We start from the raw sequence: 26,377 nt of genomic DNA on the forward strand, positions 1-26,377 counted from the left end.
CTCTTGAGATTGTACCTGGCTTTCCCACAATTGAAAAGCAAGGTAGCTCTACCAGAATGCCAAGGGAGGGGGGCAGTGGTAAAGCACTCTCCCAGCTGTGTGCAAAACACAAGCTATTGGAGCAGGAATAGGCCATTCAGCCTGCCTTACCATTCAACAAGATCATGGCTGATCTGACCATGGACAGCTCCACCTACCTGCCTTTCCCCCCATAACCCTTAATTCCCCTACCAGGCAAAAAAAGATAACTGCGTGTCACACACTTTTGATGAAGCGGCCTCTACTGCTTGCTTGGGCAGAGAATTCCAGATTCACTACTCTCAGGGAGAAATGTTTCTTCCCATCACCATCCTAAATCTACTCCCTGAATCTGGAGGCTGTGTCCTCAAATTCTAGTCCCACCTACAAGTGGAAACAACTTTCCTGCCTCAGTCTTACCCAAAACACCCTACTAAACTGCTTGGAAAAAGAGCAGGGGAAACTATCCCCTTAACTGAGATGGTCTTTCAGCCTTGACCAAACTACTTTGGTGTCTGTTTAGCTTGAAACAACCTGCGAAAGTAGGCCATTCAGCCCCTCAAATTTGTCCCACCATTCATAGGATCACGGAGGATCAACCCCAGGTCCAACTCCTCCAGTCCTAGTTCCTCTGATCTTTTATAAATCTCTCCCCACCCTCCCCTCCTCCCAATCCAGTGATCCAGCCTGCATTTCCTTCAAAAATAGAGAACTCAGCTCCCTGTGCAAAACTACATTTTTACATTCCTCAGTGTTAAATAACTGGGCCTCATCTTGTATTCACGTTGTTTTATTTGAGACTCTCCCACTGCTGGAAATGTCTCCCGTCACCCCTCTGTAGATCTAGTGCTTCAGAAGGATCACCTTTCATTCCAGCTCCAATTTCTATAGAAGGGGAGGCCAGTATGACTTCTGACTCCCATTTTCCATCACTGACTGCCATTAACATACTCGACAGTTCGAATACTGGCCTTTCATCCTAGGTCTTGGCACTACAGAGTAACTGTGGCAATAGCTGGGTCAGGGCTCCGTGCCTTTGCTGAGGTTACAGGACATTTGGAAGAACAGGGACTGAAGATTGGCCACTTCCCAGCTTCCTTCACGATTGGCCCAGGGAAGGAGTAGTGGCCAGAGGCCAGGACAACCTGCAGCTGTGTCGCTACCCTTCACCAATCCTGCCACAGAGGCCAACTCTGATAGCAATGGCCAAGAACGTTGAGTCCTCACAGAGGAAGGAGGAGTTGGCGATTGTTCATTCCTGCAAAGTTTTGGGCTTTATTGTCTTGAACTTTGAACAGCTGAGCATCACTGGGGTGGAGTATTTAGTGCAGTCCGTTTCTCTCCACATTACAATACATCCCTGCTGAGCTCAGCAAGAAGTAACTGCACACTAACAAATCATGGGGAAATCAGTGGAATATATGCTGCAACATGCCACTCCACCCCAAACTTAACACCTCAGGATCAGGCCTTCTGTCATTGGACAGGAAAGGATCCTTCTCCCCACAGCTTATTATCATTAACCAAAACACTTCTGCAGTTCCAGGTATTGTAATAAAGACAGCAGGCCTTTTCACATCACCGGATCTAGGCACCACCTGACCCTCCTGGGACTCGGATGAAGTTTCTGGGAAGGCTGCACCTCTCAGATCTTTCACACTGCAACCTTACTTACCTGTAAAATCAGTGAGTGGGCATTTTAATGGGCTCCCACCCCCAGCGATTACATCATGAATGAATGAAGCGTTACGCCCTGACAGAAGAAAAAATAATGACATTTGCAAGTACAGTATAGAGTGATGAAGGAGGAGTTAATCAAGCAATACTTTAACTCACTTGTTTCACGGTCAAGTTGATAGTCAAGTCATGTTTCCTACCAGATTGTTTTGCCACCTTTACATCTTTTAACTTGGGGTTGCTCTCATTTCCACCCCCCTTCCAAAAGTGGGGTGGTTTGGAGTTATCTTACGTAGCCATTTCTACCTTGGGTCAGAAACCTAATGAATTCTCCACTTTGGCTTCTCAGAAAGCACAGGAGGGGACAGCAAGGAGATTGAACCTCACAGCAGGGGGAAGGGGGTTTAAGGTAAAGAAGGGAAATTGTAACAGGCATGGGGTAGGGAGAGAGGGAAGTGTGGAAATTACACCAATAGGCATTGAAGTGGAGATGGGCTGGCTGCCTCGGTTCAAACTTTTATGTAATTGTTCATTCCCCTCTGAACTGTTTTAATGTTGGCTGAGCACTGCAGAAATACAACACTTGGGTGATTTCAACGGGCTCCACAACTCACTGTTGCTGTATTTGTTTTTTTTTAAAGTGTGAGTTGCAGCGTTTAACTCACATTGACGTTATCACAGAAATGAGTAAGCCACTTGGCTGTTCAGAGTCAAAATACTCAGGGGTCTCATTCTTTATTTTATCTATGAGATGTGGGCATGTCACAAAGCCTTCCCAGCAAGTAATTTGTTGATTCACACTGCCAAAAGAGGATTGGTGTGTAAACTCGGCTGGGCTCCAAGAGTACCTCCAACCTACCTAGGTCAATTTTGACCAGTCCTGCCCAGTCTCACCATGGGATTCCCAGGTCAAAGTGCCTGGTTTCCCCATTTGTTCACAACTGTGTGAAAAGGCCTAGTGGCTTCAAGATTGGGGGAAATATTTGGACTTCAATAAAAAGATAAATGAATCTAGGACTAAGGAACCATAGTGGAAGTTTGGGTTGGTTTCATAAAGTACACCAAAATGGATTTTTCACACCCTACCCTCAGCACCGATGTGCTCTTTCCCTCTAAACTCTCCGCAGGTCAGCAGGCAACTCTGTACCGGAGCTAAAGACAAGAACAAAATTAGGGTTTCTGTCCTGGGTAATTGTCCCACCCAGAGAAACACCCACATACTCCCCCAGGAAATGGCCCCAACCCCATGAGTCACCCTGCTGCCCCTCCAGCTTGGGAGAATTCCTGCCAGTTTGGCACACAAGTTGTCACTGTGTCTATTCAAACCACCAATGAAAGCCCATCAAGTGAGCAGTGGTGAACAATACAGGTTTCCCATTTAAAGGTACCATTCAGAGTGAGAAGGTTCACTTGGTCCAATGCTGGAGTCGGGATGTTGTTCCACAAGGGCTGGGCAGCCTGGAATGCAACTCACTGAAGTTTAGTAAAATGTGGAATCATTTTGAAACCAACAATATTTTAGCTAAATGGGGAGGATGTTTCCTATAATGGAAAGTGCACAGTGGGCTGTGTCAAGAACAAGGGAGAATCCTCTTTAAAAACCACATTGTGATGAAGTGTGGGTGATTATCTTGCCACAGGTGGCCAAGGGAGCAGAGTGCTTGGTGCACTTAAGGTTTCCGAGAAGGAAGAGAATGGAAAGTTGTGTGGAAGGAGCAGAAAAGTGGAATTGAGCAACATCAGATCAGCCATGATTCTACTGAGTGGTGGATAGGTTCAAGGGGTCAAATGGCCTCTTGCTGCTGGATCAGAGAATGAGTGACAACTTCAGGGCTCCACCTTTGCCTCCAGAAGATGATTTTGCATGTCTCCATTACAACAGAGTGTCAGAGGTCTTGGTTATGACCAGCTGAAAGGTTGCAGGGATGTTTTAAGGATACATCATCCATAATCGATTTCAGAAATAATTTCCCCTATGTTTATACAAAGATACAACAATGAATGCTGACACTTAAGTAAAATAGAGATGGCATATTAACCCCAAAGTTTCCAACCAAATGACAAAGAATGGTGATGCAGGCCATTCATTCCACTCACCCAACTAAATCAGCAAAACTCCACAAACTGGAGTGCATAGTGACAACACACTGGGCTCGACACCTGTGATTTTATTGCCAGTGGAGTCAGGATGAGACCCTTGGGGCAAAGGGTTCAAGGTGTTAAGGATGACTAACTTGAGCTGCCCCAAGTTCCAAATGATGAGAGGTGACCTGTGGCATTTTGAAGTGTAGTTCATTTGTCATATTATACATATATTATACCTTGTACAGTGAGAGGGTTCTTCTGCAAGCAGCCTCACATATTATCTCTAACATTCATATAGCTATGTAAAAGTATAGAGTTATAATGAGAAGAAAAATTAACTCCAAATAAGGGCAGCTGTAGGGTTCATTCAGGAACTTGACAACTGCAGGGAGGAAACCTCGACTCATCCGCCATCTCCCATCAGGGAGAAGGGAACAGCCCAGGGTCTATGGAGTGGAGGGAAGTTTGCAGGATGTTCTCAGCTGCATTCACCACCTTCTGATGCTTTCAATGCTGCTTGTAGATGTTGTCCTCAGTCCTCTAAGATGTGGGTTCTCTTTCCTGTCCTTCTTTGAAATGTGTTTGTCCCAGGTCATGGACAAAGATTCTGAAGGTTGCTGACAAGGTGGACCCCAAGAGAAGGTCTTCCCTGAATGGGAGCATCTAAAACTAGAGGGCACAATTTCAAATCAAGCCTTTCTCTATTTAAGAGGAGATGGAGGAGGAATTTCTTCTTGCAAAAGGATCACAAATTCCCTCCCCGGGCAGCTGTGGATGGGTCAACAGGTTGGAAAGAGGAAGAAGGAAGAGGTAAAGAGTGGATCAGGATTCAGGAGGAACAACTGCCACTCCTCTCAATGCTACTGCCTGCAATCCGCCATGAATTCACATTGTTGTGGTATCTGTGTTTAACAAACACACACTTAGCTGTATTGTCAACAACAACAACTTTCTCTGGATACACACAATGCTGTGTTTTCACACAACAAGAATCACAGAAACCAGAAATTCCACACAATTCAACACAAACTGCCTGCTGGTAGCATACGAGAATGGAGGCTCAGGAATCTGGGAGAATGTTTAGGCTCTGTGAAAATGAACTTAGATAAGGCCAGATGGCTGATGTGTCTGAGCAAAACTAAAATTCTACAGATGCTGAAACCCAAATCCAACGACAGTCAGCACCTTCAGAAGCAGAAGTTAACAGTGCAGCTCCATGTGCAAGCATTCAATCAGAAAGGCCACCCAGCAGCTGATAAACAAAGGTCTGAGAGTGGAGGAACTGTCTAAAATGCCACAACCTGCCACTGAAGCACTTCCTCATGGAAGGGCCACATGCTGGGGCCAGGGGGAACCAGGAATTCTGCCACACTCCTTGCCGGAATGGTGATAGCAGACAGGAGCCAGTCTCCCAGCTGACCTATTTGGATTCCTCTCTTTCCCCCTCCTCCCAGCAGTAAACTATCTCCTAACAGGCTGACCATGCAAATTCCATTCACCAAGGAGGTACCATGGAGGCAGTCTTCACCATCAGCACAACCACAGAGCACCCATGCACAGTGGTGTGGGGTTTTCTCGGCCACTCTGATTCGGCCTCACGCTGAGGGTGATTACGGAGAATCTGGCCTTCCCCAAAACCTTGGCATCCTTGTGTGTTTACTCTGTGGTGACATCCAAACTGGAATCCTAACCTCTGCAACAATCCCTGAAGTGGTTCAAGGACAGTCTCAGACCTCCTTGTATAAACCAACATTCTCAGTCACATGTGGAATCCCTGTGACTGCTCTCACTGGCAGTAATGTACCCAGGAAAGTTGGAATGAAGAGACAGCTGGATCACTGGCCTGAAGCCAAACAGCAGAGAGGAAGTGACAAGACAGTGGCGATTTCAAAAGCCAGAAACTAGGATGCTTGTTGATGCCTTTTGTTCCAAATCCAGCATTTGTGATAATTCAATGTATACAAATGGAGTATCTTGTGTATCCATGTATCTACAGCAAGAATTTCAGTGAACCTGTACTTGCGTGCATGACAGTAAACGTGGAGTGTGAAGGGGCTCTTAATGTGCTGTGAACGAGGGGGTTTCTAGGATTCAGATCGTGATGAAGCTTAAGTGCAGTGTGGGACAGAGGGGAACCTGCAGTTGGTGGTGCCCCCATTTACCCACCACCTTTGCCCCCTTCAAGCTGATAGTGAGTGCGGGAGATGCTGCCCATCCTGGGCAAGTACCACCATACCTTTGGCAACAGTGCGGACTGCAGCCACTGTGTGCCAGTAATGGAGGGAGAGAGGGAGTGGGTAGGTGGGTGAATGGGGTGGTGACTGGTTGGATGAATTTTCACTGGATAATATTACTGCTGCATTCAAGTGGTGACTATTCCATCATTAGGCTGACATGTGCCTCAAAGAAGAAGGAAAGCTTTTGTGGCGGAAGGGTGCCCCAATCCCTGTGGTTTACCCACCCTGCAGTTCCCTGGCTAGTTCAGGGAAACAGTCCTTCCCTCGCATACAGAGGCTATTCCAAGAGCTGCTGCTCATTCTTCTGCTGCCCTGCTCCTTTCATCCCAACTCTGCATTATGCCTACAGTCACCTGTGGACCCCAGGGGTCCTCAAGAGAATTGGGAAGTTAGGTGCCATGAAAGTGTAACTAAATTGAAAAATGTAAGATATGGAATGGTTAATTATAATTTTTTTTTTTTTTTTTTTACATCAGTTATATTTGACTCCAGAGAAACTGAAAAAATATGGGTTTAGTAATTCGTACTTGTTTTAGATGTGGATTATGTACTGGAACTTTTTTTTTTACATGCAGTTTGGTCTTGTGTAAAAGTACAACCATTTTGAAAATGCGGTCTTCCTATTTGGAGTATGTGAATTTGGAAATACTTTGAAATATTGTATATATTCTACATTTTATTTTTATATTTGGATCCCCTTAAGGGGACTGGCTGAAGGGGTGGGAGGTTTTTTTTTAATATACATATATAAAAATTGATTTTTTTTCTGTTTATGTTTGATTGTAAGCTGTTTAAAAAAAAACCTGTGGTCCCAGGGGTCAGGCAAGTGAGTGGCAGTACAACTCCAGTCTGTGCACTCACAGGGGAGCTACAACTCCAATCTACATTTCTCAAGCCTATGCAGACCTTGGGTTTGTTACACAGTAGGAATAGTTGAAGCTCTCCCTGACATCCATCACAGTGACGCACATGTCCGCCCTGCAAAACTTAATGGCACCATTTAACTTTTAGAATAAACTGACCAAGGTGTACCTTGGGCTGCCCAACTCCACATTTCCAGCCTAACTCCCTGCCACAGAGGTAAAGGGGGTGAACAGACAATTAAATCTCTTCATTGTCAAAGCAATGACCAAGAGAGCACAAGGTTATTATAGAAGCAGCCTCCTCTTCCCAGAGGCTGAACAGCACACAGGTAATGGTATCAGCCACATTGAATCAACAAAGCTGCTGCAGATTTAGATGAACCACTCTGACAAGTTTTAAAAATACGCTAGCTTCAACTGTTTCTTCAATGAGAAAAATACTTTTAAACTGAAATCAGGACTTAAAAAACCTAAAAAGTGAACATCTGTACATCCTAATGTATCATTGGGGTAATAACATCTCATTGCTTTTTAATCTTATTTAAAAAAAGTTTCCTTACATTATCCCCAGTCCGCAAGGATACACCTTGAAGACGACAATTGGACAGCAGACACATCCCAAAACTTCATCTTCTGTCAGTGAAGCTCCCAACCATTTTAATCGCAGGGTAGAGCGAGTTAAGTGGCTCCCCCCACACAGACCATGGTGCCTTCACAGAAGTTACTCGCTGGGGCTGTTTTGTCTTCCAGACATTTCATGAACCATTTCAAACACGCGCAGCCCAGAGGTCCCAGAAGACAGAGTTCTTTGCAAATGAGAAACTAATGGCAGTTTAAGGATGGTTTCCCTGTTACACGGGATGTTGCCCCACACACTGGCCCTTGTGGGCGTAATCAGAGAACCAGAGGCACGTCGACTACAATAAAGCAAGCCTCCCGTGTGGGTGCTCCACGCACCACTTCTGCCGGTGCATGAGCCCGATTGCACGGGCAACAGCAGGGCTGGTGACAACGTCACGCATCCCCCTGCTGCAGACTAACAACACGCAGCAATGTGACAACCGGCTCCCCTCCGCACAGTGCAAGAGCATTCGCAAGCATAAAACACAACCAGATTGTGAGAGCCCGCAACTCCCCCCCCCCCCCATACCCGGCCACCAAGAAACGCCTCCGGCCGCGCAGGGATGCAGCCCCCCCGCCCCAGCGCGCAGCAGAGCACCGCACCACTTACCCTGTGCCTGGACTCCGCACGATTTCTCTCTGCCCTGCAAGAACAGGGGAGGGGGGGGGGATGCCACGCTCATTTGGATTCCAAAAATTGCATCATGTGACAGAACTTTCCAATAGCCGGGCAGCAATGCATCAGGCCCCGCCCCCGTACATCTGGGTCAGGTCGATCGTCTGAGAGGGTTGTACCACAATGCAGCACAACCAGGGGTGTCTCTGGGGTGAAATCTGATGCATTTTATTTGCTCGTTCTGCAGCCACACCAACAGGAACTTGCGAGAAGCCAAACGTGCATTGCTGCTGAGTTGTGAGGTGCCACTGGTTCCCTGTTTGTATATGTCCCCTCATCCCGAGAAAACACACGAAGGGGGGGGAAACATTCTCATGACTGGGATGTTATTGCATTTATGCTCTGGTGAATCGGTGTTACCAGCCAGCACTGGGTGGTTTATTAGCTGCAGCCTCTGTTGCCTGGCAACTGGCTCAGACATCGCTCTGGAGAAGCAAATGCCAGCTATTCTTTGGTCCTTCGTGATGTGGTGCCAAACTGATACTGCATTACTGATTCTCAATTCATGCTGAATTGTTGCAATGCACACACACGAACCCACACCCACCCACACACTCACACCCACCCACACATCCACCCACACACATACAAACCTACACTCAGACCCACACACACATACCCACCAACACCCACCCACCCAAACACACAGACTCACATACATACAAACCTACACACCCTCCCAAACACGCACACACCCACCCAAACACACACACTCACATACATACAAACCTACACACCCTCCCAAACACGCACACACCCATCCAAACACACACTCACATACATACAAACCTACACACCCTCCCAAACACGCACACACCCACCCAAACACACACACTCACACATACATACAAACCTACACACCCTCCCAAACACGCACACACCCACCCAAACACACACACTCACATACATACAAACCTACACACCCTCCCAAACACACACACACCCTCACAAACATCATTAAGGATGCAGAGCACGATTTTTTTTCCAATCACACGAATCAACCTAAGATTTTCTCTTTCAGCATCTTTCTCTCTCTCCTGCCTGCCTCTCTCTATTTTTCTCTCCCTATTCTCCTCTCTCATTCACTAATTCTCTGTCCTCTCTCCCTCTTCCCCACCCCCCCCCCACCCTCTCTCTTCCTCACATCAAACCCCACCTGGAATATAAACACTGAACAAATGGAAATGCCTCACAATATTGCAGACCCTTTTCACAGCACCCATTGACACAGGCAATGATTTCAACGAGTCCACATTTTTCTCTCATCTACATTCAAATCCCAAACAGTGCAGCACATTTATTAAGCAGGATCTTGATGCACACCAATTGATTTTCTGATGGTGCTCTGCAGATTCATGAAGGTTATCATTCTGGTGCTTCCCCTACCAGCATTTGTAGCTGGTGATGTTTGCTGCATGGAACACCGTTGCTTTCCTCCCAGTACACACAGCAGTCAGGGAGGAAATAATAGGGTCGAAATTTGAAACTAGAGTAAAATGTGCAAATTGTCACTGGGATAAAATAATTGGTGGAAGAATTAGATGAAAATTATTTTGGACCAAAATTTTGCACCCTCTGTGCAAGCAGAGACCCTCACTCTATCTGAAGGCATCTGGACAAACATTCACAGAGCCCTGACCTGCCAGCTCTGGGAACCAGATTGGTATTCTGACAAGCATGGACACGATGGGCCAAATTGTCTCTTGTGTCACAGATTTCCATGATTCCACAGTGCAATTGTAGACTTGCATTGACATTCAGGGTGGGAGGTCACTTTCTCTTCAGAGACACATTGGACGAGTTTGCATATCAATTGGGGGAATATTACACAGACACATATCTCTCACCAGTATCATTTGTGATTTCCTGCCTTCTGAAGGAATAGGAATTAGCTGTATGGCAAATAAGCGATGTGGATTGTAATCCTTCGATGGAGCCATCCTGATTGCATTGCTTCAGCTTATTAAACTGTCTGTTGATCATGTTCTCTGCATATTCCTGTTAATAAGGGTGCAGCCTGCATTTTGCCTTCCACTTGTAACAAAAGAACCTCTTCATCAAGCATGTAAACAACCTGAATCAGCTGTCAGGGTCATAGAACTGTGATTGAAAAAACAACAGACCCTGGATTCACATCCTTCAGTAGGGCTGTACCAGGCAGTAAAAAGGCCCAATTATGGGAATCTCTGTGCATTGTTTTAATTAAGATCACTTCTCCAAACTCTATCTGAATCTGACCCCCCTCAGGGTGTGGTGTCAGGAATGCTCCACTTAAGTCAGTTAATTCATTCACAGCAGAGAAAACAATATGCACTTTATGACAGGAGAAAGTAGTGGGTAAAAGATCTTAACCCAATGCCCTCAGGTAGATGTAAGGATCCCATAAGATGATTTGAAGGGCAGCAAATGCACAAAATTGCTGGAGAAACAGTATCTGCAGATTTTCTTGTTTCATTCAGTTTGAAGAACAGGCCAGTTCTCTCTGCTCTCCTGGCCAATATTCACTCTTAAACAGGCTGGAGACAGAGGTGAATGCAGACGCAGGAATCTGAAACTAAACACAATCTGCTGGAGAAACTCAGCAGGTCGAACAGGACCAGTGGGAGAAAAAGAATGGTCAACATTTCTGGCTGAAACCCTTCACCCTAAAGCATAAATGAAACATTATTGTGGGATAGTCCTGTACACTTAAAAAAATCTATAGCTGATGTTAGTTAAGCTGGAACCTTCCGATGCCAGGTCACCACAGACATCAGAGCCAAGATAACCTTTTCCAGGTTAGCTGTGATAAATGCAAGTAGAAATTTTACAAAATAAATTGACTCGCTGCTGCAATACCTGACAAAAGTCCTTCAACCTGAAATATCAACTCTGTTTTTCTCTCTCCCTACAGATACTGCCTGGCCTACTGAGAGTTTACTGCATTTTCTGTTTTCATTCGCAATTTTAAAGGGTGGCACAGTTAGTGTTGTGGTTGGCACAAGGCTATCACAGCACAAGTGACCCGGTTTTGAATATGCCACTGAACATGAGGTGTTTGTACATTTTCCCTGTGTTCAGGGAATTTCTCTGGATGCTCCGGTTTTCTCTCACGTTCCAAAGGCATATAGGGTTAGTAGGTTAATTAGTCACATGGGTTTAATTGGGTAGCATGTACTCATGGGTAAGAAGTGCCTGTCACCATGCTGTGTATATGTACACCTATTACTAAACATGGTTGTGGCCTAATATTTCAGTGTGCCATGAATCCAAGAATCGTTTACCAGGTGGAATAATGCCTTCAATGACCTACAAAATAAATATGTATTTTTACAGCCTATCTTTACCCTAAAGTCCCTCAGAAAAACCAAATCTCGTAATTTACATTTTGAAGGCATTCATCCACACAAACATTTGTGCTTTAACAGCCTTCATTCCGATTAAGTGTGGATGGACAGATGTTCAATTGGAGTACAGTGCAGTACGAATGCTTTAGAGAGAACATCTGGGGAATGTAAATTCTTCAGATCAAACTGAACTGGATGAACACATTTTTAGTGCACATTTTTGCACCGATTAAATGCTGATACTGCATTCTATGTTCTGTTCATATGTGTTCCTTGTTCTGGACATTTGTTAGTTAGGTAGCATAGTGAGCATGTCTAAGGACACTCTGCTATTGTCCTTCACCGCCAGTGGATAAGATCAGACGCACTTCATCTCATTGTAACCACCAGCCACTTAATGAGAACAACCAAATCTTATTTATTATGGCGATTAAATAGCAGAGCCCACTGCGCCAATAAAAGCTGGTGTAATTTTTAAAGCATCTGTTGTTCAATAATGGCAGATAATATCAGATTACAAATTGGTGAGCATTAGCATAATTCAGCCCCATCAAGGGACAAAAGTAGATCTATTTTCAACCAAATACTGATTATGGCAGAACAGCAAATAAACGAGAACAAAAGGGCTTTTCTCAAGTTTACATGACTTTGTGGATTTTTAATTCTTGCCTGGGAGTGTGCTCACTCTTCCCCAGGGAAGTGTTTGAGACATGGAGATTGTCCATGTCAGGCAGGATTAGGGAAAAGTTTCTCTTTTGGAGGGCTGTGGATCTTTGGAATCCTCTTCCCAGAGAAGCAAAGGCAATGAACGCGTTCAAGGTGGAGGCAGGTGGATTCTAAATTGTAGGTTATGGGGAGCACGCAGGAAAGTTTCAGTGCACCTGAGGACTGAAGACAGTTCTGGTTCCTTCTTCAGGAGGGACATGTTATTGTGGAGGCAGTTCAGAGAAGGTGCTGAAATGAAGGGCTTTCCGAGGTTCTCCAAATTGGGTCTAAACCCTTTGGAATTCTGTATGAGCAGTAATCTCATTGAAACTAAAGGTTTTGAGGGGAACTGCCCGCTCTTTAAATTTAAATAGAGGTCATATTCATTGGAAACCATTGTCCAATCCTTTTTCTTGTCTGAGTAGCAATTTTAAAGGAACTTGTATCTCCAGAGGGGAAGGAGCTCATTGGCCATGTATTTTTACTTCTATAAGAAGGACAGGATTGAAGTAAAAATACGATACTGGAGAAAATCAGTAGGTCAAACAGTGTACTTTGTATAGCAAAGAAAAAGATGCATACCAAAGTTTTGGGCTTGAGGTACATCAAGGTTTATTACAGTGCAGCTTCTCAGACTGGAGGCCTGTGACTAGTGGTGTCTCATGGATCGGAGCTGGGACCATGGTTGTTTGTTGTCTATATCAATGATCTAGATGATAATGAGGTAAATTGGGTCAGCAACTTTGCAGATGACACTGTTCGAAGATGTTATGGACAGCGAAGAAGGTTTTCAAAGCTTGCTGAGGGGTCTGGACCAGCTGGAAAAATGGGATGAAAAATGGCAGATGGAATTTAATACAGACAAGTGTGAGGTTTTGCATTTTGGAAGGACAAACCAAGAAAGGACGTACACGGTGAATGGTCAGACATTGAGGAGTGCGGTAGAGCAGAGGGACCTGGGAATACAGATACATGATTCCCTGAAAGTGGTGTCATAGGTAGCTAGGGTTGTAAAGAGAGCTTTTGACATATTGGTTTTCATAAATCAAAGTATTGCGTACAGGAGTTGGGATGTTATGGTAAAGTTGTAGAAGACATTGGTGAGGCTAAATTTGGAGTATTGTGTGCAGTTTTAGTCACTCAACAACAGGAAAAGATGTCAATAAATAGAAAGAGTGCAGAGATGATTGACTTGGATGTTGCCCAGGCTTCAGGAACTGAGTTACAGGGAAAGGTTAAACAGGTTTGGACTTTATTCTCTGGAGCATAGAAGAATGAGGGGAGATTTTATAGAAGTATTTAAAATTATGAGGGGGATAGAGAGAGTAAATATAGATAGGCTTTTGTGAGATACAAACCAGAGGACATGGGTTAAGGGTGAAAGGAGAGAAGTTTAGGGGGAATATTAGGAGGGGGGGGGCGGAAACACTTTCACAACAAAGAGTGGTGGGAGTGTGGAACGAGCTGCCAGCTGAAGTGGAAGTGGTGAATGCAGCTCAATTTTAACATTTAAGAAAAATTTGGATGGTTACATGGATGGGAGGGGTATGGACGGATATGGACTGGCTGCAGGTTAGTGGGACGAGGTAGAAAAATGGATCAGCACAGACTAGAAGGGCCGAAGGGCCTGTTTCTGTGCTGCAATATTCTATGGTTCTAGAAGTCCAATAATGCAGTGCAGTTCAGCAGGAGCCCAGGTGTGCAGCACAGTGTAGCAGGACATTCCCCCGAGCATTTCTCACATGACCACGTGTTTCCTTGTATGGCTCCCCTCCCCCCCCCCCCTCACCAACTATGGATGTTGGAAGCTGCAGACTATTAGCCAACTCACAGAGATTCTTCCCACTCAGGATCTCCTCAACTGCCACATCTCTTCCCTTCAGATGCTCCCTGAATCCGAACACATTGTCTCCGACATCTCACTGCCAGGGTTTGTTTGATGAGTGGCTGTTAATCAGACTTCGCCAGTGGAGGAACCAATGTGCTTTGTGGTATGGTGCATAGTCTGATGCCACTGAGGGGAGAGGTGTAAGATCTGGAGGTGGTTTCCGGACACTGTGGGCACAGCCCAGCAGTTCCCACCAGTGACCGCAGACTGGCACACAGCAGATGCAGAGGGTGGTGAGTTGTAATCATCCCTCGCTTCCAGCCAGGAGCAGAGCTCTGTCTGTCTGATTACATGTGAAGTTGGAGAGGCGGGAGGTACAGAGGGGAAGTCACACAGTTCTGCTTCAAGAACAGGACTTAAAAGGATGAACGAGAAACCTGATGCCATTAAAAGGCCACAGTTTGTAGATCTCATTGTAAACCATTCACCAATCATCCCTCATAGGGAGCAGCATAAACACGATGGGGAGCTTGCAAAAAGGTGGAGCTTTATTCCTGGAACAGCCTGACAAAGAGGAATGATATGTTTTCATGTTTCCACCCCATGTTTGAAAATTTGGAATGAAGCTGCTTTTAAATATTTTATGTTACAATGGAATGCATTTCAAGAAAAAGTGTAAATAGATCTTTAAAAGAGAAATGGGTTCCTTTATTACAGAATACAGTGAGTTGTAAACTCAACCAGTGCCATCATGGGCACCAGCCTTCACTCCATGAAATACATCTACAAGTGGGGGGTGTCTCAAGAAAACAGCCTCTATCCTCAAGGACTCCCACCATCCAGGCCAGGCCCTCTTCTCACTGCTACCGTCAGGAAGGAGGTACAGGAGCCTGAAGACAAGAACCCAGTGGCACAAGGACGGCTTCTTCCCCTCCGTCATCAGATTAATGAATGGACAATGAAACATAGACACAATCTCACTTTCTCTTCTTTTCTCTAACTATTCATTTTTTTAAAAATGTAATTTATAACAATTTTGCATTGATGATACTGCTGCAAAACAATGAATTTTGTGACATGTTCATAACAATAAATTCTGCTTCTGTTTAATCTTCTGCCTGGGTACATTTCCTCAAAGGCAGATGTTTGCACTGAACTACCTCTGGACAAACAGCTGGCGTTATTTTTCTCCATGGAAAACAACTGCACTAAATGAGCCCCATGTTGAAATCCATGTCCAAGGATTGCCAGACAAATCGGAAATGAAGCTTGCTAGTTTTTAGAGTATGGGAACAATGGGTCAAGGGAAGAAAGGTCTCCCACTTCTCCAGCTTCCCAACAACAGCAGGAATGCAACCCTCAGTGTTCAGCCAGGGCTCTGTTACAAATGCTCGATCACCAGGTCCCCAGGCCCACTGGTGCAGTACCGAGGGACTGTCCCATTGTTGTCTAATCCATTTGTTCGATTGTACCGAGTGCAGTGTGTAGTTCCTGATCTGCGAACAGACGAACTGGTTATCTCCAGCATTCATACAGCCGTATAAAGTTGAAGAGCACAAATTAAAAAATATAAGAAAAGGAAGATCAATGAACACCAAGCCAGGGAGGTGTAAGACACCTGCTGTGGGGCTCATTCAGGAGCAGGAAGACTGCAGGGAAGAAACTATCTTTAAGCCCATTGGTGCGTGTTTTAACACTCTTGGTCCTTCTCCCCAGTGGGAGGTGGGAGAAGGGAGAGTGATGAGTCATTCAGGGTTTGGGATGTGTAGTTGGAGTCCGTGGAGGGGAGGGAAGTTTGTGTGATGTTCTGAGCTGCGTTCACCGCCTTCTGCAGTTTCTTGAGCAAAGCAGATCTTGTCCCATGCTGTGGTGCATCTGGCAAGTCTGCTGTCGACCATGCCCCTGTAGAGGTTATTGAGGACATGCCAAACCTCCTTAGTTGTCTGAGAAAGTGGAGGCTTGTTCCATTTAGGTCATTGGAGACGAAAAGCCCAAAGGAATCTATTCTTTCCACTTGTGCTATTGATGTGGACTGGGCTGTGGATTTCGTCCCTTTCCTGAAGCGTGTGATCCTCTCCTTCATCATATTGATGTTGAGACAGTTAGTTCCCTTGGACCAATGCCACTGGAGTTTCCATCTCCTTCCCATATTTCGTTGCATGACAGAGAGCACATCTCTCCTCTGGCAGTACAGCAGTGAGACTAGCAGCCAGAATTATGAAGGATTCTCTCAGGCTCTGGGAGTCCCAACACTGGGACTCATCTTTAAATAAATCTGGCATTACTCATAACCTGGCGGTGGTATTGGAGAGAGGTCAGATCGATGAAAACTTAGGTCACTGTACACAGAGCCCGTTGCTAAATTAACAGACTAGCCAAGGTCTTGAATACAGCGATGCTGCAGAGACCTGAATTAATTTCCCATGACGACATTAATGTAGTAAGGTCCCTGGCCCGTCACGTTGGTTACCCTTTACTTCCTATTGGTGCGACCTGCTGAGTTTCTCCAGCAGGTTTGTGTAGTTCATTCATGTAGTGAAAATTGGAAATTTGCTAATGATGAAAAGTAGGTTCACTGTTGTCCCCCTGGAGAGGACGTTGGTTACTCCTACGGGTGTCTCTGCAACACCCAGTGGACATCGACCAGAGGACGATGCTCTTGTTGTCACCTGACCAGATGCTACTGATCTGTGGCCACAGATGTTTTAATCCTGATGAGGCAATACTGGTCTACGTATGTGTGTGTGTGTGTGTGTGTGTGTGTGTGTGTGTGTGTGTGTGTGTGTGTATGTGTGTGTGTGTGTGTGTGTGTGTGTGTCTGTGTGTATGTGTGTCTGTGTGTGTGTGTGTCTGTGTGTGTGTGTATGTGTCTGTGTGTACGTGTGTGTGTCTGTGTGTCTGTGTGTGTGTGTCTGTGTGTGTATATGTGTGTGTGTGTCTGTGTGTGTATCTGTGTGTGTATGTGTGTGTGTGTCTGTGTGTGTGTGTCTGTGTGTGTGTGTCTGTGTGTGTGTGTCTGTGTGTCTCTGTGTGTGTGTGTCTGTGTGTGTCTGCGTGTGTCTGTGTGTGTAGGTGAGTGTCTGTGTTTGTAAGTATGTGTGTGTGTGTCTGTGTGTGTAGGTGAGTGTCTGTGTTTGTAAGTATGTGTGTGTGTGTGTGTGTGTGTGTGTGTCTGTGTGTGTAGGTGAGTGTCTGTGTTTGTAAGTATGTGTGTGTGTTGTATGTGAGTTTGCTTGTATGCGTGTTTGTGCGTGTGTGTGTGTGCGTACGTGAGTGTCTGTGTGTGTTTGTAAGTAGGTGTGTGTGTTGTATGTGAGTTTGCTTGTATGCGTGTTTGTGCATGCGTGTGTGTGTGTGTGCGTACGTGAGTGTCTGTGTGTGTTTGTAAGTAGGTGTGTGTGTTGTATGTGAGTTTGTTTGTATGCATGTATGTGTGTGTGTGTGTGCGCGTGTGTGAGTGAGTGTGTTTCTGTGTGTGTGTGTGTGTGTGAGAGTGAGTGTGTAAGCCATGCTAGGGATGATTTCCATCATTTCTTTCTTTAGCTCTAGTTATTTTGAATCACTGGTTATTTCTCAAGTGACTGTGAATCACTGAGAAGATGACCCTAACCACCAAATGGCAGCAGAGAACGCAGCAGGAAGACTCGCGGAGTTCCAGATGAAGTGTATGTTCTTTCACAGGGCTGGAGAAACATCGGGGAGCCTGAGTTGGTGGTCGAGGTCCCATCTTTTACCAGCTTCCACCCAAAACAAGTTCCATTGTTGAAGGGCTCTGAGTTTGTGTCCTGCCCTGACATCCGTAAGAGGCCTTTGTTGGCACAGACCCTCCCTGAGCCTCAGCGGTCTCCAGTTCTGGAAGAGGTGGGTGGTACTGGAGGAAGGTGAATTATCATCACCCAGTGCATGTTCCCAGTAAAAAATGTTGCTCAGAAACAAAGGGTCACAGAATCACATTTGCATCTGACAAATGTTCAGCTACCCATACCGAGAGAGTTAGTGAACATCCTGATCCAACGTAAGCCAACTCCTCAAATCCACTCCTGATTTTTATAACATTAATTGACTGGAATAAGACCATGAAATTCGCTGTAAATCATGTTCATTTATTATGCAAACGCAGAGTCACAGAAAGAACTGCCTTTACAAGGCAGTTACCTCATTTTTTTTGTGGAATATTGTGAGTCAGTAAAAGTACTTATGTTTTGTAACAGCATTTACAAGAGAATAATTCAAATATTTGCCATGTGATGTATGAATGCATTAGTCCATGAAATGTATGTTGATGGTGATCTGGCGTTGTATGCTGCTGGAGTTTTTGATATTTGTACAGTCAGATTACATCACAGAATGAGCTCATTCAGCCCATCGTAGGAGCAGATCCTCTGCAATCTGGGTCCAGAGCCTTGCTCTGCCACTGCTCATCATATGGTGAGATTACTTTCTCCATTCAGTCAGACAGTCTGAAGGAAAACTTACAGGTTGAAACTGGGTGAAGAAGACAAAAGAAATGCTGGCATTCATTTGTTTTTTTAGACAAACAGAACAGTAACAGGATCAGCTCATGATTAAATGGTGGGTCAGACTTGATGGGCTGAATGGCCTATTTCTGCTCCTTTGTTTTATGGTCTCATCCCTCTCCAGTCACTGTTCCAGATTCCACTAGTATTTGAGAGGCTTTTCTATTTCACCACTTAGTTTAAATCATACCGCTCGCTGTTGATCTCTTTGCCAAGATCAGTATATCCTTCCTATCCCCCTGCCTGATTTCTCATAGCTTTTTCACCTTGATTAAATCTCCCTTTAGACTCAGCTATTCCAAAGAAAATATCCCCAGCCTAGTCATTCTTTTCACTCAGAACTAGAATTCACCAGAGCTGGCGACGTGCTTGTAAACCCTCGGCAGTTCTGCTTAGATCGAGTGGCAGTGTTTGCACAGGCTGATTGCCACCCTGCAGCCACTGCAGGAGCATCATCACACATGCATCACTAGAATTGTAAAGTAAAACAACAATGATTTTTAAAATTCGTTCCAGGTCCCTGCAAATGTTGGTCACTCTTTCTCGAGTGAAGCCATGACATCCAGTGTTTCATTGTGTATGAAGATGGCTGATGAGACTAATCTGGGCTGGAGAGGATGCCACCGTCTCAGTAGTTCTTGATGTTCTCTCTTTCTCTTTGCACCCTCATGTGAATGAGGATGATCCAATGCATCAGTGGTGAGTGTCACTGATGAAACTTGTCACAGGGAGACTCTAGCTCTCCCTTCCTGTCACTGCATGGCCATCTTCCCCCAGTCATCTCTCCATAACGTAACTGCTTTGTCATTCTGTCCTTCTTCTAACATGCCCTGCCTATCTGATCTGTGGTTTGTTCAATAGTGTGCTGGGGCTGGGGAAGTTTGTCTGGAATAAGTCTTTGGACTTTTGTTCAGCCACTCGATGAAGTGTTGTGCATGGACAAGTGGTTAAGTTGTATGGTGTTTCTCTTGCTCATGTCCATGACCCGCAGATATGTAGTAAGGGGGTGTGATAGCAGCACCATACACTTCAGCAAGGTGTTTAGGCTGATCCCTCTTCATCCCCATACTTTACTACTGTCGTCCTAAAGTGGATCTGGTGTTTGCTATCCTGATGTTGATGTTCTCCTCAACCTTGATTGACCTTGATAGAGCAGTGCCATGTGTTTCTTGTGCTAGATGTGAGTCCATAGGCACTGGTAAGATTTTTCAGGTTGCTGGTAGCTAACTCTGCAGTGTCTGAGAGAGGTAGGCTCTGATCTGCTCACAGTTCCCACAAACAGCCATAGGACAGAAATGAGGCAAGATGAAGTCATGTACTATCGTACAATTATCTTTGGAAGTCTGGGATATCTCTTGCATAGTCATCCCCTAGATATTAGATCAATTCACATTAGGGAACTGCCCAAGACATTAGACAGTGGGTTACATGAGACAGGTAGTTCATTTTCATATGGTCTTTATTAAGCCAATTACCACCAAGGAAAAGAATGTTATCAAGTGCTTCACATTTCCTCAAACTTTCCACAAAGTCCCTGGATCTGATTTTAATCTCTGCTGGTAATGTCATTATTTTAAAATTTTTATCTTGAGCATTTCCGTGTGCAAATATATAACTGTCTGCTTGCTGTTAATAATTACATAACAGCTTTATTAGTACAACTATTTTCAACATAACTTGCATAAAAATGAAATTAAATCCAGATACCAAGATTTGAAGACTGAGATGTTAATTTAACTCATTCTTGGCAATCGACTCTATGAAAATGTTTGGCTCCTTTCCCATATTAATTAACAGCTGGAAGAAAAGAAAATGCTTGTCGCACACACAAATACTGCAGGAACTCAGCGGGTCCGACAGCATCTGCGGAAGGAGAGTGGATGTTTTGGGCTGAAACCCTTCATCAGGAATGTTTTTTCCCTTCCACGGATGCCTCCTGACCTGCTAAGTTCCTCCAGTTTCCCAGTATCTGCAATCCCTCATTTAACTCTGAACTGCTGGTGGTTACTGAGACCATAAATATCTCTCAATGTCAACTGAATATGAATCTGTTGTGATTTATATTTTGTAGAAAATCATTAACAACCGCAATGATAGAACCTGAGAAAAGTTTTGCAATGTTGAACACAATGGAAACTTTTTTAAAAAAAATGCATGATTACAACATCATTTTGTCCTCAAACTGAAGCCAACTGCAACATCCATGAACTTGGTTATGTTATTGATTAGTTTGGGTAGGCCAAGGCAGTTCTGCAGGATATGCTCAGGACATGATGCATGTTCACTGGGTGTGTGGACATGGACATCAGAGATAGAAGCTGGGGAGGCCATTCAGCTCTTCCTGACTGCTCCACCTGACTGACCTTTTATCTCAGTAATGCTGACTCCAGATCCCTTCATTCCCCTTGTATCCACAATTGTATGGAGCTCAGTGTTATATGTGCACAGCTTCTCAGGGAGAGAATTCCAAAGACTCACCAATCTCTGGGTGAAGGACTTCTCTTCATCTCTGGCCCACCTAAAAATGCCACATTGTGGTTTTGGGGAGAATATCAGGTTCGGTGGATTCATGGAGAGACGAGTCTGGGCACAAGTGTTACAATCACACGTAACTTCTATTAACACATGGGAAGCAAACAGGGGAGAACATTAACTGGTACACATTTACACATTAACATAAGCAATGATATAGACATTCACCTTGGACTTTGGTTGGACTTTGAAAACAGTAAACCTATACTCGGCCCACTCACACACTGCAAGCAGGGACTCTTACACGCACACCTGGTTCTCTTACCAATAGGATTGCAGCTCTCTGCAAGTATTGATATATCACAATACTATGGCTCAACTTCAGTGTTGTGCACAGCTTACCCATAATGATTCCAGCGAGGTCTACTGTAGTGACCAGGGCTTGCACCACGAGGCAGAGAGGAAGAATATGCTGGGTTATGTACAGTGCTAATCTATGCTTCTAGCCAATAATGACCCTAGGTGATTTAAATTAGCCAACAGCAAGGTGTGCACTAATGGGTGGTTGGACTCCAAACTTGATTGATGGGTGATGCATCTTCCAAATAAGTTTCAGATGGGGAGAACACGTGACAGGCAGGAAGGCCACATTTCCTCCCCACACAACCCTCGTACACCCACATTTCTCTCTGCAGCCAACCCTCAGATTGTGTCAGTCTATTCTTACAGCCCATAGTTCTCTGATTTTGTTCATTATTCTCCAGTGGGGCATCTTGTCAAAGGTCTCTGACTGTCACGTCGGGGAAGGAGCAGGACATGACAGGCTTTAAGCTGGTTAAGGACAGAGGGTTGATCGCTTATCATAGATTTCTCATCCTTGCTAAGCAGGCCTAGGGGCAATGTTCACTAGATTCACTCTGAGCCCTTCACTTCTACCCTGCACCCATGGGAGTCAGAGCCTGAAATCCTTGGAGCAGGTGGTAGACTTGCTTTCACCCCAACATCTCACCATTCATCCATCCAGTGGAGCTGAAAGATCTTGGTGGGACCCGATCATGCAATGGAACCACAGAAGAATCCAGCTCCCTTCACCAGGCTTATGGCCATCCCAGTGACCGCCGATTCATCTATCACTTCCCATCAGAAAGGAATTCAGACTGAGAAGTCACTGCTGATTGGCTGATCCAGCCCTTGGAAACTCAAGGTACTTTGGACCAGGAACCAATGAAAACCAAGTGTAGGAGCATCACAATGTCACTGTGCACAGACTGCGATGTTTTGAGCTGACTGTGACAAAGCCAGGATAAACATATATGTTAAATAACTGTGTTCCAGCCAGGGTCTCCCTGCCATCGTTAAATCTGCCGTACAATGTGACTTGTGGCATCTGTAAGATGACCTTAGAATGACATTAATTTAAATTACCCTGCTGCTAGTTAAGGCCATTTTAACCTTAGGCCAAACTCATTTGCTATTGCAAATTGCATTTTTTCCCAAATTAATAAAATTCCCCAAACCTCCTGAGCTCCATCCTCACTCACAACAAAATAATTAGCGACGTGTGGGTCACTGACTAAGTTCACATTGGCTGCTTGGCTGAATTATCAGTGTCTGTGTTTCTCTCCGATGTTCAGTGACAAATATATTTATGCCTGGGCCTACCTGCTATTGCCTGCTGATATGTTTGTCAGCATAACAACGTTAACTTCACCTCTAAGAAAGTCAGAGGAAAGCTTGCATTTCCATGCCTTCATGTGTACATGAGTGCTTCTCACTATGTCAAAGGAAGAAAGGGTTCATTTACAAAACATGAGACTATTTGTCTGTGTGTTGTTGACACCGAGTATCTTCCTGTGATGTTATTATCACTCACACACACACACACACACACACACACACATACACACACACACACACACACACACTCATGCAAACACACAGGCACTCATATAAACACACACACGTACACATACACACACATACGCACGCAGACACACACAGACACTCAAACACGTGCGCACACACACTCACATACACAAACATATATACTCACACATATACACAAACATATACACACATATATATAAACATACACACACACACACACACACACACACACACACACACACACACACACACACACACACACACACACTCACAAACATACATACATACAGACACACTCCTCTACTTTCTCAGGAATTTGTGGAGTTTGGTATGACATCAAAAGCCTTGGCGAATTTCTACAGATGTGTGGTGGAAAGTGTGCTGACCGGATGCATCACTGTCTGGGACGGGGACACCAATACCCCTGAGTGTAAAGCCCTCTAAAAGGAAGTGGACACAGCCCAGGACATCACAGGCAAAACCCTCCCCACCATCAAGAACATCTACTGTCCGAGATCATTAGTAATCATCAAAGATTCTCCCCACCCAACACACGGTCTGTTCTCACTGTTACCTTCACCACAACACTTGCCCCACCAGATTCAGGAACAGCTGCTCCACCTCCACCAACAGACTCCTCAACAACCAACTCAATCAGGGACTCATTTAAGGTCTCTGACTTTGCACATTATTTATCTCTGAATATTTTTTTCTGTATTTGCACAGTCACTTTGTTTACTTTTCCTCTCTTTTGTATACGTATCTTTACTTGAGCACAGTTTACACTATTGGTAATGTGAAATTCTGTCTGATCTGTAGGAAAAAGAATCTCAGGCTTGTATGTGATGTAATAATATTTTCTCTGACAATACACCTGAACTTGAACTTTGAACCCTCACACACATATACACACTCATGCACAGATACAGATGCACACACACACACACACACACACACACACACAAATCCTTTGCTGAAGGCCAGGTTAGCTGGGAGGCCTCTGCCCCCTTAAAGAGATCACGTCCAACTCTACATGGCCATGAAACAAGTCACACGGTACTACCGCACCAGGCTCGAGTCCAAGGAAAATATCACAGACACACGACGCCTGTAGCAGTGCATGTACATCACTGAATGACTCCTCGTCACTGCAACAGTCCAGGAGTCTGATTCCACAGAGGTCCGTGCATTGAATCAGCTGGGCTTTTGTGGGGGGTGGGAGTGATGAATGAGGAGGAATTACCCAATCATCTCCCGTGGTGACACACTCCTGTACAAAACTCAGCTGGACACGAACCCTTCCTGTTTTCACCAGGGACCAGCCGCTCTTCAACAACCCTCCAGCGATCCATTTTTGTCCCTCTTTTTCCTCTCCTGGAAATGCTGCATTATATCTCCATGGCGACCAGCTGCCAACAGAAACCAAATCCAATGACTGCATGCAAGCACTGAAGTTATCATTGCTCTCCCACTCCCAAACCCGGGTATCAAGGAGTAACACAGGGTGGGATTCTCTCTGGAGACACAACCCAGTCCCAAACCTGGGTACCGAGGACTAACGCAGGGGTTCGATTCTCCAGAGACACAATCCAGTCCCAGACCCGGGTACCGAGGACTGACGCAGGCGTTTGATTCTCCGGAGACACAATCCAGTCCCAGACCCGGGTACTGGGGACTAATGCAGGACATTTTCTGCATTTTCCATTACCTTCCTTCACTTCTTCAATTCCAGGGCTCTGACGATGATAAAATGCCTTTGTCCTGTTATGCCAATCATGGTTTCATGCTCTTTGAAATCCAAATGGCGAGGGGGGTTCGGACTCAATCATAAACAAACCCCTTCACCAACAATGAAGGCCAAAAATAAAGAGGAACCTTGACATCCTGCATAAGATCCAAACCAGATTATCCAGCCTTGTGGCTCATCTATCACTTCGACAGTAAAAGTACAATATCACATAAGTGTATATAATTTAACTCTTGGATTCCCAGCATCATTCTGGCAAAGCAATCTGCCCTCCCCTGCACTGCTCTGGGTGAAAACAGTAAAGATACCTACTCTATTAAAAAGAAGAAAACTTTTTAAAAATCCGATCATCTTATCCTGAGGGTTACATAGATTTTGTAACTTTTGATTCATACCGTGAATCAAAAAACTAAGGTAAGACTATATCTCATCTGGAAGAGTGAGTACATCTAATCACATTAAAAACATTTACATCAAATGAAAATAAGATATAAAAGATCCCCATGTATCTTCAAATTTCACTGATGAATCAAATACACGATATCTAATTTTTTTCTAAACTTAAACAGGACATAATATGAGAAAACCATTGAAACACTGTTGGAGGTCTAGAGTCGTTCCATTTGAATAAGATGGTTCTTCTACCCAACAATGTAGAGAATGCCACAGCCTGTGGCAGAGGTGCAGAAAAACTTCTTCTGTCTGGTTCAATAACCCCAAAAAGAGTTATTGTATTGGGTCATAGCTTCACCTAAAATACAGTTGAAAAGATATTAAAAATTTCTTTCCAATAGATTTCTAAGGATGGACAAGACCAAAACATGTGACAATGTAGCAGTATCAGATTTGGATCTGTCACAAGTAGGGTTAATATTAGAAAAGATACATGTCATCTTATCTTTGGACGTGAACACGATGCACCACTGAATTGGATTAATGAATATTGGGTACATATTGAAGAATCTTGTCCCATAGATTCTCCAATAAGGGTCTTGCAAGTTCCAATTCCCAAGTCTTTTTAATCTTATTGTGAAGGATTGGACGCAATTTCAAAAATCTATCACATATAATTCCATTGGAATTCCTTTGAAAAGTATTATCAATTAGATCTGGAGGATATACAAAAGGGAAGTTCGGTAATGTGGTATTTAAGACATTTCTAATCTGTAAATATCTAAAAAAAATGAATATTTGATAAGTCATATTTATTTGCCAGCTGTTCAAGAGAAATTAAACAACCTCCTTAAATAAATTTGCACAAGAAATAATACCTTGGATTTTCAATATCGAGAAAGATTGATCAATTATTGATGGTATTTGAAAGGGTCAGTGACGTCAAGTTCTTCATCTCCAATGAGGATTGTTGATGGGATTTTGCAACATCTTGCCCCATCACATTGGTCTTTTTGATCCTGATTCTCAGCCCGAACTCTTGGCAGGACTTGGAGAACTCCAAGCAGCTCAGCTCTAGACCAGATGAAACTTGTGGAACCTGCAGCATGCATACAGCAGTGCCACATTTACTGCAGCTTCAGACTGGAACAGGTGGTTGCCAACTACACAGCAAATGAGTGAAGGTATCTACGATACTGTAAACTCTTTTATTAGAGTTTTATTTTTTACATTCAGAGATTCTGGAAAGTAGATCATTAGCTGCTATTACCACAGGATGCCTAGGGAAGGAAGCCAGCTGCTAAAGGAGAGTTCTTTCTGCCTAG

The 26,377-nt window shown here is 44.4% G+C and overlaps 1 protein-coding gene across 7 annotated transcripts in view; it reads right to left on the reverse strand.

The window, feature by feature from the left end:
* The window catches only part of LOC138754277 (polyhomeotic-like protein 2), a 227,968-nt gene that overhangs the window by 95,766 nt on the left and 105,825 nt on the right, over nt 1–26,377 (reverse strand). The window contains exon 1 of one of the 7 annotated variants that reach the window (XM_069918291.1): nt 8,112–8,150. The exons of 5 other annotated variants lie outside the window; for them this stretch is intronic. The gene's annotated coding sequence lies outside the window, so the exon portion shown is untranslated. Of the gene's footprint in view, nt 1–2,781; nt 2,828–8,111; nt 8,151–26,377 lie in introns of those variants that run through there. One more of the 7 variants, XM_069918292.1, reaches the window with a different exon arrangement.

Source organism: Narcine bancroftii, chromosome 2 (genome assembly GCF_036971445.1).
Source record: "Narcine bancroftii isolate sNarBan1 chromosome 2, sNarBan1.hap1, whole genome shotgun sequence".
Lineage (NCBI taxonomy): Eukaryota > Metazoa > Chordata > Chondrichthyes > Torpediniformes > Narcinidae > Narcine > Narcine bancroftii.